The 18,494-nt window shown below is 36.5% G+C and overlaps 1 protein-coding gene across 2 annotated transcripts in view; it reads right to left on the reverse strand.

Moving 5' to 3' along the window:
- The window catches only part of STXBP5L (syntaxin binding protein 5L), a 381,827-nt gene that overhangs the window by 327,757 nt on the left and 35,576 nt on the right, over positions 1-18,494 (reverse strand). The window lies entirely within an intron of this gene.

The raw sequence follows: 18,494 nt of genomic DNA on the forward strand, positions 1-18,494 counted from the left end.
ATGTTTGAAAGCTTTCATAATAACACAGCGGGAAAGAAAGGAAAAGAAAAATATAAAGAGTTCATAATATCACAAAAGAGATAAGACTAACATGTAAAAAAGGAATATGCAGTATTAGACAGGAATTAATTTCAATATGAAATGTGCTATAACTTTTCAAAAAAAATAGAGGACTCACATAGGTCAGGATAAAAGGGATTCTATATCTTGTTCAGACACATATTTAGTGCTCTAAAAACTATTTTTAATGGAAATATCTTTATAATAAAATATGGCTTTTGTAAATATTTGAAGATGAAAATATTAACTATAGCATGTAGTTTATCTAAAACTCATTCCCCAGAGAAAACACAGTAAGGAGTTCATTGCATAAACTCATTTTCTTTTAAAGCATATATAAACATATATGCATATGCATATTAACTAATATATAACCAGATCTGTAATCTGGTTTTCTCACTTAGCAGTATTTCATAGAAATATTTCCACAAAAAAATATGTTTAGGTGTATAATGCTTCAACCTATTTAAAGGGTGCAGAATTTATTATAGTATGAATATACCACAATGTCTTTAACCAACCAACTACTGTTCTATAACCTCCAAAGAATTCTCAACTAAGTTGGTTAAAAAATTATTACTAAGAAAACCCATTTTCTATTCATGATCCTTAACTGAGGTGTTTCCCTTTTGATTCTGAACTGTCCTTCTTATTTTGACTTATAAACAGAATTGTCAACAGGAAGATATTCATAATCTTCATGCAGATCAATGTGGATAATAATCAGAATATAGTTTCTCTCAAAAAAAATTAGAACAGGTGGGAACACTTCCCAACTCATTCTATGGCCAGTATTACCCTGATCCCAGAAACAAAGTCATCACAAGAAAAGAAAACTAAATATCACTAATTCTTAATTAATATAGGTATAAAAATCCCCAATAAAATATTAGCAAACCAATTCCAGCAACATATAAAAAGGAAATACAATATGACTTGGTAGAATTTATCCCAGGAATGCAAGGTTGGTTTAACATCAAAAAATTAATGTAGAGAATCTAGGGGGCAAGATGGCGGAAGAGTAAGACGCGGAGATCACCTTCCTTCCCACAGATACAGCAGAAATACATCTACACGTGGAACTGCTCCTACAGAACACCCACTGAACGCTGGCAGAAGACGTCAGACCTCCCAAAAGGCAAGAAAATCCCCACGTACTTGGGTAGGGTAAAAGAAAAAAGAAATAACAGAGACAAAAGAATAGGGACGGGACCTGCGCCAGTGGGAGGGAGCCGTGAAGGAGGAAAGGTTTCCAGGCACTAGGAAGCCCCTTTGCGGGCAGAGACTGCAGGTGGCAGAGGGGGGAAGCTTCGGAGCCGCGGAGGAGAGCGCAGCCACAGGGGTGCGGAGGGCAAAGCGGAGAGACTCCCGCACAGAGGCTCGGCGCCAACCAGCACTCACCAGCCCGAGAGGCTTGTCTGCTCACTTGCCGGGGCGGGCGGGGGCTGGGAGCTGAGGCTCGGGCTTTGGTGCTAGCCGGGAGGGAGTCCGGGAAAAAGTCTGCAGCTGCCGAAGAGGCAAGAGACTTTTTCTTGCCTCTTTGTTTCACGGCGCGCAAGGAGAGGGGATTCAGAGCGCTGCCTAAACGAAATCCAGAGACGGGTGTGAGCCGCGTGGCTATCAGCGCGGGTCCCACAGCAACAGGGGCGCAGAGGGAAAAACGGAGAGATTCCCGCACAGAGGCTCAGCGCCGAGCAGCGCTCACCAGCCGGAGAGGCTTGTCTGCTCACCCGCTGGGGCAGGCGGGGCTGGGAGCTGAGGTGCGGGCTGCGGTCGGATCGCAGGGAGAGGACTGGGGTTGGCGGCGTGAACACAGCCTGAAGGGGTTGGCGTGCCGCGGCGAGCCGGGAGGGAGCCGGAGAGGAGGTCTGCAGCCGCCGAAGAGGCAAGAGACTTTTTCTTGCCTCTTTGTTTCGCGGCGCGCAAGGAGAGGGGATTCAGACCGCTGCCTAGACGAACTCCAGAGGCGGGCGCGAGCCCCGGCTAACAGCGCGGACCCCAGAGACTGGTAGGAAACGCTAAGGCTGCTGCTGCCGCCACCAAGAAGCCTGTGTGCGAGCCCAGGTCACTCTCCACACCGCCCCTCCCGGGAGCCGGTGCAGCTCGCCACTGCCAGGCTCCCGTGATCCAGGGACAACTTCCCCGGGAGAACACACGGCGCGCCTCAGGCTGCTGCAACGTCACGACGCCTCTGACGCCGCAGGCTCGCCCCGCCTCCTCCGTACCGCTCCCTCCCCCGGCCTGAGTGAGCCAGAGCCCCCGAAGCAGCTGCTCCTTTAACCCCGTTCTGTCTGGGCGGGGAACGGACGCCCTCAGGCAACGTACATGCAGAGGCGGGTCCAAATCCAAAGCTGAACGCTGGGAGCTGTACGAACAAAGAAGACAAAGTGAAATCTCCCCCAGCAGCCTCAGAAGCAGTGGATTAAAGCTCCACAAACAACTTGATGTGCCTGCATCTGTTGAATACCTGAATAGACAACGAATCATCCCAAATTCAAAAGGTGGACTTTAGGAGCAGGATATATTAATTTCCCCTTTTCCTTTTTTTGTGAGTGTATATGTGTATGCTTCTGGGTGAGATTTTGTCTGTATAGCTTTGCTTTCACCATCAGTCCTAGGGTTAGGTCCGTCCAATTTTTTTTTTTTTTTACTTAAAAAAATTTTTTTTTCCTAATATATGCTTTCTTAATAATTTTTTCCGTATTTTCTATTTTTAGAAATTAAAAAATTTTTTAATAAGTTTTTTCATATTTTTTATTTTAAAAAATTAAAATTTTTTTCTTAATAAATTTTTTTCTTAAAAATCTTTTTCTTATTTTTTACTATAAAAAATTAATAAATCTATTTCTAAAAATTAAAAAAAAATTTTTTTCTGAATACATTTACTCTTAATAATTTTTTTTCTTATTTTTTACTATAATAGCTTTATTTTATTTTATTTTATCCTCTTTTTATCTTTCTATTTTTTTCTCCCTTATATTCTGAGCTGTGTGGATGAAAGGCTCTTGGTGCTCCAGCCAGGCATCAGGGCTGTGCCTCTGAGGTGGGAGAGCCAACTTCAGGACACTGGTCCACAAGAGACCTGCCAGCTCCACGTAATACCAAACGGCAAAAATCTCTCAGAGATCTCCATCTCAACATCAAGACCCAGCTTCACTCAACGACCAGCAAGCTACAGGGCTGGACACCCTATGCCAAACAACTAGCAAGACAGGAACACAGCCCCATCCATTAGCAGGGAGGCTGCCTAAAATCATAAGGCAACAGACACCCCAAAACACACCACCAGACATGGACGTGCCCACCAGAAAGACAAGATTCAACCTCATCCACCAGAACACAGGCAATAGTCCCCTCCACCAGGAAGCCTACACAACCCGCTGAACCAACCTTACCCACTGGGGACAGATACCAAAAACAATGGGAACTACGAAACTGCAGCCTGTGAAAAGGAGACCCCAAACACAGTAAGATAAGCAAAATGAGACGACAGAAAAACACACAGCAGATGAAGGAGCAGGGTCAAAACACACCAGACCTAACAAATGAAGAGGAAATAGGTAGTCTACCTGAAAAAGAATTCAGAATAATGATAGTAAGGATGATCCAAAATCTTGGAAATAGAATAGACAAAATGCAAGAAACATTTAACAAGGACGTAGAAGAACTAAAGAGGAACCAAGCAACGATGAAAAACACAATAAATGAAATTAAAAATACTCTAGATGGGATCAATAGCAGAATAACTGAGGCAGAAGAAAGGATAAGTGACCTGGAAGATAAAATGGTGGAAATAACTACTGCAGAGCAGGATAAAGAAAAAAGAATGAAAAGAACTGAGGACAGTCTCAGAGACCTCTGGGACAACATTAAACGCACCACCATTCGAATTATAGGGGTCCCAGAAGAAGAAGAGAAAAAGAAAGGGACTGAGAAAATATTTGAAGAGATTATAGTTGAAAACTTCCCTAATATGGGAAAGGAAATAGTTAATCAAGTCCAGGAAGCAGAGAGAGTCCCATACAGGATAAACCCAAGGAGAAACACGCCAAGACACATATTAATCAAACTGTCAAAAATTAAATATAAAGAAAACATATTAAAAGCAGCAAGGGAAAAACAACAAATAACACACAAGGGAATCCCCATAAGGTTAACATCTGATCTTTCAGCAGAAACTCTGCAAGCCAGAAGGGAGTGGCAGGATATACTTAAAGTGATGAAGGAGAAAAACCTACAACCAAGGTTACTCTACCCAGCAAGGATCTCATTCAGATTTGATGGAGAAATTAAAACCTTTACAGACAAGCAAAAGCTGACAGAGTTCAGCACCACCAAACCAGCTTTACAACAAATGCTACAGGAACTTCTCTAGGCAAGAAACACAAGAGAAGGAAAACACCTACAATAACAAACCCAAAACATTTAAGAAAATGGGAATGGGAACATACATATCAATAATTACCTTGAATGTAAATGGATTAAATGCTCCCACCAAAAGACACAGACTGGCTGAATGGATACAAAAACAAGACCCATATATACGCTGTCTACAAGAGACCCACTTCAGACCTAGAGACACATACAGACTGAAAGTGAGGGGATGGAAAAAGATATTCCATGCAAATGGAAATCAAAAGAAAGCTGGAGTAGCAATTCTCATATCAGACAAAATAGACTTTAAAATAAAGACTATTATAAGAGACAAAGAAGGACACTATATAATGATCAAGGGATCGATCCAAGAGGAAGGTATAACAATTGTAAATATTTATGCACCCAACATAGGAGCACCTCAATACATAAGGCAAATACTAACAGCCATAAAAGGGGAAATTGACAGCAACACAATCATAGTAGGGGACTTTAACACCGCACTTTCATCAATGGACAGATCATCCAAAATGAAAATAAATAAGGAAACACAAGCTTTAAATGATACATTAAACAAGATGGACTTAATTGATATTTATAGGACATTCCACCCAAAAACAACAGAATACACATTTTTCTCAAGTGCGCATGGAACATTCTCCAGGATAGATCATATCTTGGGTCACAAATCAAGCCTTGGTAAATTTAAGAAAATTGAAATCGTATCAAGTATCTTTTCCGACCACAACGCTATGAGACTAGATATCAATTACAGGAAAAGATCTGTAAAAAATACAAACACATGGAGGCTACACAATACACTACTTAATAATGAAGTGATCACTGAAGAAATCAAAGGGGAAATCAAAAAATACCTAGAAACAAATGACAATGGAGATACGACGACCCAAAACCTATGGGACGCAGCAAAAGCAGTGCTAAGAGGGAAGTTTATAGCAATACAAGCCTACCTCAAGAAACAGGAAACATCTCGAATAAACAACCTACCCTTGCACCTAAAGCAATTAGAGAAAGAAGAACCAAAAAACCCCAAAGCTAGCAGAAGGAAAGAAATCATAAAGATCAGGTCAGAAATAAATGAAAAAGAAATGAAGGAAACAATAGCAAAAATCAATAAAACTAAAAGCTGGTTCTTTGAGAAGATAAACAAAATTGATAAACCATTAGCCAGACTCATCAAGAGAAAAAGGGAGAAGATCAAATCAATAGAATTAGAAATGAAAAAGGAGAAGTAACCACTGACACTGCAGAAATACAAAAGATCATGAGAGATTACTACAAGCAACTCTACGCCAATCAAATGGACAACCTGGAAGAAATGGACAGATTCTTAGAAATGCACAAACTGCCGAGACTGAACCAGGAAGAAATAGAAAATATGAACAGACCAATCACAAGCACTGAAATTGAAACTGTGATTAAAAACCTTCCAACAAACAAAAGCCCAGGACCAGATGGCTTCACAGGTGAATTCTATCAAACATTTAGAGAAGAGCTAACACCTATCCTTCTCAAACTCTTCCAAAATATTGCAGAGGGAGGAACACTCCCAAACTCATTCTACGAGGCCACCATCACCCTGATACCAAAACCAGACAAAGATGTCACAAAGAAAGAAAACTACAGGCCAATATCACTGATGAACATAGATGCAAAAATCCTCAACAAAATACTCGCAAACAGAATCCAACAGCACATTAAAAGGATCATACACCATGATCAAGTGGGGTTTATCCCAGGAATGCAAGCATTCTTCAATATACGCAAATCAATCAATGTGATACACCATATTAACAAATTGAAGGAGAAAAACCATATGATCATCTCAATAGATGCAGAGAAAGCTTTCGACAAAATTCAACACCCATTTATGATAAAAGCCCTGCAGAAAGTAGGGATAGAGGGAACTTTCCTCAACATAATAAAGGCCATATATGACAAACCCACAGCCAACATTGTCCTCAATGGTGAAAAACTGAAACCATTTCCACTAAGATCAGGAACAAGACAAGGTTGCCCACTCTCACCACTATTATTCAACATAGTTTTGGAAGTGTTAGCCACAGCAATCAGAGAAGACAAAGAAATAAAAGGAATCCAAATTGGAAAAGAAGAAGTAAAGCTGTCACTGTTTGCAGATGACATGATACTATACATAGAGAATCCTAAAGATGCTACCAGAAAACTCCTAGAGCTAACCAATGAATTTGGTAAAGTAGCAGGATACAAAATTAATGCACAGAAATCTCTTGCATTTCTATACACTAATGACGAAAAATCTGAAAGTGAAATTAAGAAAACACTCCCGTTTACCATTGCAACAAAAAGAATAAAATATCTAGGAATAAACCTACCTAAGGAGACAAAAGACCTGTATGCAGAAAATTATACGACACTGATGAAAGAAATTAAAGATGATACAAATAGATGGAAAGATATACCATGTTCCTGGATTGGAAGAATCAACATTGTGAAAATGACTCTACTACCCAAAGCAATCTACAGATTCAATGCAATCCCTATCAAACTACCACTGGCATTTTTCACAGAACTAGAACAAAAAATTTCACAATTTGTATGGAAACACAAAAGACCCCGAATAGCCAAAGCAATCTTGCGAACGAAAAATGGAGCTGGGGGAATCAGGCTCCCTGACTTCAGACTATATTACAAAGCTACAGTAATCAAGACAGTTAGGTACTGGCACAAAAACAGAAATATAGATCAACGGAACAGGATAGAAAGCCCAGAGATAAACCCACGCACATATGGTCACCTTATCTTTGATAAAGGAGGCAAGAATATACAGTGGAGCAAAGACAGCCTCTTCAATAAGTGGTGCTGGGAAAATTGGACAGGTACATGTAAAAGTATGAAATTAGAACACTCCCTGACACCATGCACAAAAATAAACTCAAAATGGATTAAAGACCTAAGTGTAAGACCAGACACTATCAAACTCTTAGAGGAAAACATAGGCAGAACACTCTATGACATACATCACAGCAAGATTCTTTTTGACCCAGCTCCCAGAGAAATGGAAATAAGAACACAAATAAACAAATGGGACCTAATGAAACTTAAAAGCTTTTGCACAGCAAAGGAAGCCATAAACAAGACCAAAAGACAACCATCAGAATGGGAGAAAATATTTGCAAATGAAGCAACTGACAAAGGATTAATCTCCAAGATTTACAAGCAGCTCATGCAGCTCAATAACAAAAAAACGAACAACCCAATCCAAAAATGGGCAGAAGACCTAAATAGACATTTCTCCAAAGAAGATATACAGATGGCCTACAGACACATGAAAGAATGCTCAACATCATTAATCATTAGAGAAATGCAAATCAAAACTACAATGAGATATCATCTCACACCGGTCAGAATGGCCATCATCAAAAAATCTAGAAACAATAAATGCTGGAGAGGGTGTGGAGGAAAGGGAACTCTCTTGCACTGTTGGTGGGAATGTAAATTGATACAGCCACTATGGAGAACAGTATGGAGGTTCCTTAAAAAACTACAAATAGAACTACCATACGATCCAGCAATCCCACTACTGGGCATATACCCTGAGAAAACCATAGGTCAAAAAGAGTCATGTACCAAAATGTTCATTGCAGCTCTATTTACAATAGCCAGGACATGGAAGCAACCTAAATGTCCATCGACAGATGAATGGATAAAGAAGATGTGGCACATATATACAATGGAATATTACTCAGCCATAAAAAGAAATGAAATGGAGGTATTTGTAATGAGGTGGATGGAGTTAGAGTCTGTCATACAGAGTGAAGTAAGTCAGAAAGAGAAAAACAAATACAGTATGCTAACACATATATACGGAATCTAAGGGAAAAAAAAGCCATGAAGAACCTAGTGGCAAGACGGGAATAAAGACACAGACCTACTAGAGAATGGACTTGAGGATATGGGGAGGGGGTGGGGTGAGATGTGACAGGGTGAGAGAGTGTCATGGACATATATACACTACCAAATGTAAAATAGATAGCTAGTGGGAAGCAGCCGCATAGCACAGGGAGATCAGCTCGGTGCTTTGTGACCACCTAGAGGGGTGGGATGGGGAGGGTGGGAGGGAGGGAGATGCAAGAGGGAAGAGATATGGGAACATATTGTATATGTATAACTGATTAACTTTGTTATAAAGCAGAAGCTAACACACCATTGTAAGGCAATTATACTTCAATAAAGATGTTTAAAAAAAGAAAAAAATTAATGTAATATCCTATCTCAATAAAACATAGGACAAAAATCACATGGTCACCTCAATAGATGCAGAAAAATTATTTTGGAAAATCCAACACCCATTCATGTTAAAAAGCACTGAATAAATAGAACTGTAGAGAGCTTCCTCAATCTGATAAATGGCATGTACAAAAAACCAACAGCTAACATCATACTAATTAGTGAAAGAATAAATGCTTTCCCTCTAAGATCAGGAATGAAACAAGTATGTCAGCTCTTGCCACTTCTACATCCTATCCAGGGCAATTAGGAAAGAAAAAAAGAAAGACATCAGATTTTTTTGAAAAAGGAACTAAAACTAAATGCAGATGACATGATCTTGTGTATATAAGCCTAAGAAATACACTGAAAAATTATTAGAACTAATAAAGAAGTTAAGCAAGATTACAAAATTAATGTACAAATCAATTATATTTCTATATACTAGCAATGCACTATCCAAAAATGAAATTAAGAGAACAATGTCATTTACAATAGCAACCAAAGGAATAAAATATTCAGTAATAAAATGAACAAAAGAAGTACAAAACTTACATGCTAAAAACTACAAAACACTTTTGAAAAAAATTTAAGACAACCTAAATAAAAGGAAATGCTTCTCATACCCATGGATTAAAATACTTACTATTGTTAAGGTGACAATACTCCACAGATTGATCTTCAGAATCAATGCAATCCCTAACAAAACCCCAGCTGGCTTTTTTTTGCAGAAATTGACAAGTCGACCCTAAGATTCATATGGGTATTCAAGAGGCCCAGAATACCAAAATGATCTTGAAAAGGAAGAACAAAATTGGAGCACTCACATTTTTAAAATTTAGACAAATCTACAGTAATCAAGACAATGAGGTACTGGCATAGGATAAACGTTTAGATCAATGGAACAGCATTGAGATTCCAGAAACAAATGTTCACATTTTCAGTCAGCTGATTACTGTCAAGGGTGCTAAGACAATTCAATGAGAAATGAACAGTCTTTTAACAAATGATACTGCAACAACTGGATATCAACATGCAAAAGAATCAAGTTGGACTCTTATATGTACAAACTAACTCAAAATGGATCATAGACCTAAATGTAAGGGCCAAAACTATAAAAATTTTAGAAGAAAACATATGCTTAAATCTTAGTGACTTAGGATTAGGCAATGGTTTCTTACATATGACACCAAAAGCACAAGCAATAAAATTAAAAATAGATAAATTGAATGTTGTGAGAATTAAAAACTTTTGTGCTGTAGAGGATACTATCAAGAAAGTAAAAAGACAACCAACAAAATGGGAGAAAATATTTGCAAATCATATATCTGATAAGGAATTTATATCCAGAATAAATAAAGAACTCTTACAACTCAATAATAAAAAGACAAATAACTCAATTTAAAAAATGGGCAAAGGATCTTAATAGACACTTATCCAAAAATATATATATAAATGACCAATAAGCACATGGTAAGATGCTCAACATCATTAGCCATTAGGGAACTGCAAATCATATCCACAATGAGCTATAACTGCATACTCACTAGGATGGCTACAAAAAAAGATATTAATACAGGTTGACTAAGAGAAACTGTAGAGAAACTGGAGCCCTAATACAGCTGGTAGAAATGTAAAATCATGTAGTGTCTTTGGAAAATAGTTTGGTATTTCCTCAAAATGTGAAATAGAGTTACCCTATAACCCAGGGATTCCACTCCTGGGTATATATATAACCAAGGAAAATAAAAAAGAAATCCATATAAAACTTTTATACAAATATTCATAGCAACATGACTCAAAATATTCAAAAAGTAGAAACAACTCAAACATTCATCAACTGATGAATGGATAGATGAAATTTGGTATGTCCGTACAATGGAATATTATTCATCAATAAAAGAGACTGAAGTATGATACATGCTACAACAGGAATGTACCTTGAAAATGAAAGAAGCCAGTCATATATTGTATAATTCCATTTATATGGAATGTACAGAATAGAAAAGTCTATAGAGAGAGAAATTATTGGGTTGGCCAAAAGGTTCATTCAGTTTTTTCTGTAAGATGGCTCTAGTAGCTCTTAGTCATCTTTAACTCCATTCAAAACAATTTTGTTAGATTGTATGTGACAGCTGTCATATCAGTGTATATTTTTAAAAAGTCATCAAAATTGGTGAATTTTTGTGTAGCCATTTTAAAATTGAAGATGGAAGAAAGAAAGCAACATTTTCAGCATATTATGCTGTATTATTTCACGAAAGGTAAAAACGCAACTGAAACGCAAAAAAGATTTGTGCAGTGTATGGAGAAGGTGCTGTGACTGATCAAACGTGTCAAAAGTGGTTTGTGAAGTTTTATGCTGGAGATTTCTTGCTGGACGATGCTCCACGGTCAGGCAGACCAGTTGAAGTTGACAGCAATCAAATCGAGACATTAACTGAGAACAATCAACGTTATACCACTCGGGAGATAACCGACATACTCAAAGTATCCAAATCAAGCGTTGAAAATCATTTGCACCAGCTTGGTTACGTTAATTGCTTTGATGTTTGGGTTCCACATAAGTTAAGTGAAAAAAAACTTCTTGACCATATTTCCGCATGCAATTCTCTACTTAAACGTAATGAAAACGTTCCGTTTTTAAAACAAATTATGACGGGTGATGAAAAGTGGATACTGTACAATAATGTGGAATGGAACAGATCCTGGGGCAAATGAAATGAACCACCACCAACCACACCAAAGGCCAGTCTTCATCCAAAGAAGGTGATGTTGTTTATATGGTGGGATTGGAAGGGAGTCTTCTATTATGAGCTCCTTCTGGAAAACGAAACAATTAATTCCAACAAGTACTACTCCCAGTTAGACCAACTGAAAGCAGCACTTGATGAAAAGCATCCAGAATTAGTCAACAGAAAACGCACAATCTTTCATCAGGATAATGCAAGGCTGCATGTTTCTTTGACGACTAGGCAAAAACTGTTACAGCTTGGCTGGGAAGTTCTGATTCATCCACCATATTCACCAGGCATTGCACCTTCTGACGAAATGTTCTAAAAGTGATTATGGTGGTTGTTACATAACTGTGAATATACTAAAAACCAGTGAAATGTATGCTTTAACTGGGTGAATTTTATTTTAATTTGAAAGAAAAAATACTGTTCTCCTCAAGAATATCAAATATTCTGATATTGCATCATCAGACAATGTATACAATAAGAAGTTAGGATCAGTTGGGATACCTGGCTGATTTCAAAAGAATCAAGGCTATCAACTGGAATGACATAGATGCAGTTAAAAAAAAAAATTAAAGCAGAGAAAAATGTAGGACAACTGAGTCTGAAGACAACTTGTCAAGGTCAAAAATTCTCAATTTTAGACAGAGTCAGAAAGGGTTGTTGAAATACTATAGTTTATGTTCAGTTGGTGAAATAAGCAAAGCTGATCACCAACAAATAAAATGAGGTTCTTAAATATCTAATTTTTCCTAATATTATTTTGTTTCTCTTGCTTTGTTTTACTCTCTGTATTCGTCTGCTCAGGCTGCTATAACAAAATACTGGATAGCTTAAACAAGGGCAGTATGAGGCAAAGAAGAACTCATATTAGGCCTGGCTGACTGGGCTTAATATTATCATAATATTTCAAAACAGCCTCAAAACCACCTATGACAGAGACTGTCTGTTGCTCCCCACTATCTTCTTCTCCACTTTTTCTATAGTACTAAAATTTTGAGTTCAGCACATGGCAATCCAGTTCACACTATATTTCTCAGCCTCCACTGCCGAGATTAGATTCTAAACAAAGGAATGAAAGCAGAAATGATATAAACCCATAAACATAAGGGCAAATACAACTTATTTTTCTCACCTTTCTACTAATTGGAAAATGGATTCAATGGCAGGAATTGGATCAGCCATCTTAGAACATGAGATGAAAGCCATATGTCAAGGACAGTAGAGCACCAAGATAGAAAGACCTTGTTGGGTTCCAGATACCATAAAGCCATTGAATCAGTCCTTGGTTGCTTAATCTTAGACAGATTTCATGAAAGAGAAATAAACTTCTACGTTGTTTAAGCTGCAGTTATTATGGCTTGTTAAAACATCTTAACTGTCATCCTAACACCCATACCAACCATTCATTCCTAAAAAGAAGAAAATATTTATTAGACCACCAAGTTAGTTTATAGGGAATGTTCCCTAGTATTGCTCATTAGTCTGAAAAATGAAAGAAGCAAATATGGGACTTCCCTGGTGGCCCAGTAGTTAAGAATCAACCTGCCAATGCAGGGGACACGGGTTCAAGCCCTGGTCCGTGAAGATCCCACATGCCAGGGAGCAACTAAGCCCATGTGCCACAACTACTGAACCTGTGCTCTGGAGCTTGCGAGCCACAACTACTGAGCCCACGTGCCACAACTACTGAAGCCCTTACACCTAGAGCCGGTGCTCTGCAACAAGAGAAGCCACCTCAATGAGAAGCCCGTGCACCACAACAAAGAGTAGTCCCCGCTCGCCGCAACTAGAGAAAGCCCGCGCACAGCAACAAAGACCCAATGCAGCCAAAAATAAATAAATTAATTAATTTTTAAAAAGATACAAATATGGCTTTTGATTCTATACTACTAGAATTCCAACTTGCTACCGTATTGGTGATTCATGCTTATATTTACCATATCTCTATACTATTGATGTGCCAAAGCTATCATTTCTATAATCTGAGCATAGAACTCCTAATATCATATACCAGTTTTCATCTAATAACATGAATGCAACAATTGAAAACTACCAGATATAGAAAATAAAACTACCTATAGATTACAGAAGATAAAATATTACAATTATGAAATAAATTTATTCTATTTAAAATTCCTCTAGATAGACGATTTGCCTCTAAATATTTATGATTACATAATATGTACATTTTCTGATATAAGTTCACTTGCCTGGTTAGGTCTACAAATGTTACACTCTGGGGAAAGGGTAGAGTGGGGTAAATCATTCCTGATCTTGGATCCAGAAACTGGAAATTAACCACAGTCTCAAAATTTGTTCAGTAAGTCATAAAGTCATATAATCTGAGATAAAATATCTGGGCTATTCTACTACAGAAAAGAACATTCACATGGACACACATATTTTGGTAAGCAAAAACCAATTATTACTGTAACTGTGGAGCAACTCCCATTGATGGGAAAATTCCCTCAATTTCAATGATATTTGTTTCCAATAACAGCCAAATTACTTGAACTTCGAGGGTTTTTAGGGATATGTGTGTATGTCCATAGCTCTTCTCTAAATGTGATGTCATCTTAGATCCCTGAAAATATTGCTGAATGATTTCCTGCTCCCTTGGATGAAGAATAAGACTAAGAGAACTATGACAGGCATATGACACCATGAAGTGGCATAATGGTAACAAAAATAACAAGTCCCTATGAAACCCCGTCACTTTGCGATAGAAAGGTAAGATTGTTCTATATGCACAAGTATGGCAAAATACCTTCTCATGCAAATGCCATTGGCAATTATTGGTACCAGTTTCTCATTAAGACTTTTAAATCTCTTGAAAGAATGAGAAAACCACCATGCTCAAAGATCTAAAAGGCAGTTGATATTAAAATTAAAGGAGAGGGACTTCCCTGGCGGTACAGTGGTTAAGACTCCATCCTTCCAATGCAGGGGGCGCGGGTTCTATCCCTGGTTGGGGAACTGAGATCCCACATGCTTTGTGCCGTTGCCAAAAAATTAAATTAGAATAATGCCCAAATATACCCCCATTTTATAAGATATTTGGAAGTAGATATAACAGAAATGTGATTTTATGATTAATATTTAAAAATTTTATATCCTAGTTTCTTTTTTCATTTTAGTTTTATTTTTATCAAACTCAATCATGCCACATAATTTAAAAGGTCAGATAATTCTATAGGACATGTCACGAAAATTAGAAATAATCTGTCCCCTTCCCTTGCCCATTTCCTGCTTTCTAGAGGATCTTGTTGCTATTTGTTTTGATATTTACCTAATGTGTCTGAAAATAACATTTTTATATTGCTATTTACTGACTTTTCAAAAAATTCTCTTTTTTCTCCCACCTCCTCATTACACATACAAGCACACTTGCCATATCCCTATCTTCTCAATAAATCATAGCAGTTAGTGTTAACACTCTAGTAATACTGCTCTCTTATTTTGCCTCACAAATGTTTTATTCCCTGAGGTTACATTTTTTTAAGTTGCATTTGCTAAGTTTTTATGTGCTTTTGTCACTAATTCAACCCCAAACTTTTCCCCAATTGCCCACATTATCTTTCAGTGTGTTAAACACAACAGGTATATAGATTCAGAGAGAGGAAGGAGAAAGAGACAGAGAGGGAAAGAGAGAGAAAGGGACAGACTATTTACATAAAATTCAAACAATCCTTAATGACTTAAAGCAAATCAGCTGTTGCCTGGGTCCAGGAACAGAAAGAGGGATGGGCTGCTGCAAAGGCCACAAGTGATGAAAATGTTTGTCTTAGTGATTTCACAGGAAACACATGACATAGTACAGTATACATAATTTCAGATTGTTTTAAGCATTATAAAGTAAATAATTATGAATATAGGTACAAAATACTAAACAAGATACTAGTAAATCCAATCCAGTAATGTATACTAACAATGATAAACCAAGACCAAATTATTGTTTATCCCAAAAATTTAAGTATGTACATATACCTCATATTTCATTTGTTACTAACATATTTCATCCTTTTCTTTTCCTTAATTTAAATTTTAAGTTTTTGAGACCTTAGCCTTGAAACTGGGGGCACTTCTGCTTACAAAATAAACCTTGACAAGATACAGACACAGAAAAGCAAATAATATTCTTCATCATATAAATGTCTTTGCAAATGCCATTTCTAAAAAGGAGCCTATACCTTACAGATTGATGCTACCTCTTGTGAATACAATCTTTAGTTTTTAAGCAGTCTCTAATTCTGATTGGTTGTTTTATTTATTAATGTGTTCCCCTGACAATTATATTTAAATTGACATAGCATTTTCAGAAAAATATAAATACATGTGAGTTTTCTTTATAAAGCCAGAAGAAGATCATTAGTACTTTTTCTTTCATAAGGATGGAAGAGAAAATAAAATTTTAAAGTATGTCTCTGTTGGGTTTAGATAGAGTTTGGTTGCCTAATCTCATTTAAATTAACACAAAGACAGCTCAATATCAGGATATGTACTGACATTCATTAAATCAACAAATAAAAAGATAAAACCTCAAGATTATATCAGTAAGTTCTGGAAAGACATTTGATAAAATTCAGCAGTCAATCCAAGTAAACATCTTACGTAAAACAGGATTAGAGGAAAACTACTTATATATGATAAATATTAACAATAACAAAAATAACAACAAATATAATACTAAACAGCAGAAAGGTATAGTATTCCCATTAAAGTCAGGAAGAAGAAATACATGCTCATTATTCCCATTATTGTTCAGCTTTGTTTTAGAGATTCAAGCTAATTTAGTCAGATAAGAAATTGAAATAATAAATATATAAATATAGGAAAGTAAAAAACAAATTACTAAAATTTTTTGGAAGAAAAAGAATCTGGTAAGTTGTCTAGATACAAGGTAAGCAGACAAAAATCAGCAACTTTTCCCTCCACTAAAAGTAACCAATTACCAATAAAACTGGGGGGAAATCCCCATTTTTATTTTTGGTTGTTAATTTGAAGTCCGTCAAATTTTTTAAAAGTCCAAAAATAAATGTTTTATTCAGTAGCATTGAATAATATATAAAATGGTTAGGGAGACAAAATATTTTCCACTAGACTAGAACTTAGTGATTAATAATAGAATTATATTCATATGTACCAATGTTTATTTAATACTACAGAAGTTACAACACAACTGTTAAAATTCTATTGGAAATGCAGAGCTGATGTAGTTTCTGTTGTAGCTAGGACAACAAAATCCCATCAGGATTTAGTATTCAAGAAGCAATTATTTGTTTATATACTTCAAAAACTTTTTCATTATTGTTGTGTGATTTAAGCTGCTAAAAGCATCTCTTTCCAAAGTATCTACAAAAACCTAGTTTTCTGTAGGAAAACATATTTACACATAGGAAAAACTGGAAATTTTATTTATACATAGTAATAAACAAATGAGGTCCTAATTATTAGTGTTTTGCAAAAATAAAATATTTACCTACTTATCTCTCAAATTCCAAGTCAAGGTCTCACTCCTACATGAAATATTTACTAAAATTCTAAACCAACACCACAGTGTAGCACTTATTCAAAATTATTGAAGAATGATTATTGCCCTTTGGTCTCCCCAAATAAGTTCTAAACTCCTTTGTGAGCAGGGACCATGCCTTTAATGGTGTCCCCTTCACTAAGCTTAGTGCTATGATTAAATAGTTAGGTATTTTAAAGTTCATCAATATGATTTGTCCATGTAAGCAGTAGTTCCTTCAAAAACTATTCTCTATTTTTAAGAAAGATGAATAATTGCAACCAAATATTTTATAAGTATTGAAATAAACTCTTTATCTAGAATATCTCTGTATCTGGAGCTACTGTCTCAACTTACCATAGTAATGAAAGCACACTTGAGATTTTATTTTAAATGTTCAATAGTTATCATTCTCACCCTTTTCCCTCTGAGCACCTTCGTGAATTATTGTAACCACATGCAATTACATAATGCTAAGGTGTTAGAATAGAAAAAGAACCCACACTTGGATAATATATTTAATATATATAGTTATTTAATTGGGAATATGTTATAGATACTAATGTATCATTAAATCTAATGTAAAAGTAGGCTATTCTTTACTACCTAATTGTGTTTCTTCCTACCACATTATATTACAAACTACTTGAGGTTAGAGATTCTGTTGTTTCAAGCTTAAGAGCCTTACAGGCATTCAAAAAACTACTGATTTTTATTACAACAGTTTAACATATATAGCGAGCAACTTAGACTCTATAGTTCACACTGTTAATCTTACCAAAAAAATCTGACTCATAAATGAGATAATGCATGTAAATGTGCTTTATAAATTGAGCATACTATGTAAATATATGTTTACAGTACTTAAACTTAATAGAAAGGTGTCCTTTCAAAACATGAGGGAATCAAGTTCAAATTAAATGAATTTATCTTCTCTAATACTATCTCATTATCTCTCATATTATCACGTTCTCTCATAATATCACGTAGGTATGCTAAAACATACCTTCAAAAAACACACCAAGTAACATATGAACAGGCCTAATTCTCACTACAGAAACGTATAGAGATATATATACAAATATGTATTGACATAAGTAATATGAACACGAGCACACTAATAACAAGTAACCATGGGTATACCCAAAGGTATCCAATTCTATCATCTTTACTGTTTAATAAAGGACACAACTGAAGGATAGAACGTCTTCAATGTGGCCAGATTGTTCTCTCCAAAGTACTTCCACTGTTTGTGTTTTGTTTTGTTTTTTCCATCCACAGGACTCATTTTTATCTTCTAGATGATTTTACCATCTGGCTTATATATTTTCTCTCTACTCTGAGCCCTATTAACAGCCTTATGTCTTCAGTATCCTTGCTTCAATCTATCATACACCTTGACTACATCATTCTTCCTTCCCTTTCAATTCAACTGAGCATCACAATTAATATCACCAGCCTCAAATGAACACAGACTCATCATCATACACTTCCAGACCTCTTTCAAGAACCCAGATTTGGCATTCTCTATATTCACTCAC

This window comes from Balaenoptera ricei, chromosome 4, assembly GCF_028023285.1.
Source record: "Balaenoptera ricei isolate mBalRic1 chromosome 4, mBalRic1.hap2, whole genome shotgun sequence".
Classification (NCBI taxonomy): domain Eukaryota; kingdom Metazoa; phylum Chordata; class Mammalia; order Artiodactyla; family Balaenopteridae; genus Balaenoptera; species Balaenoptera ricei.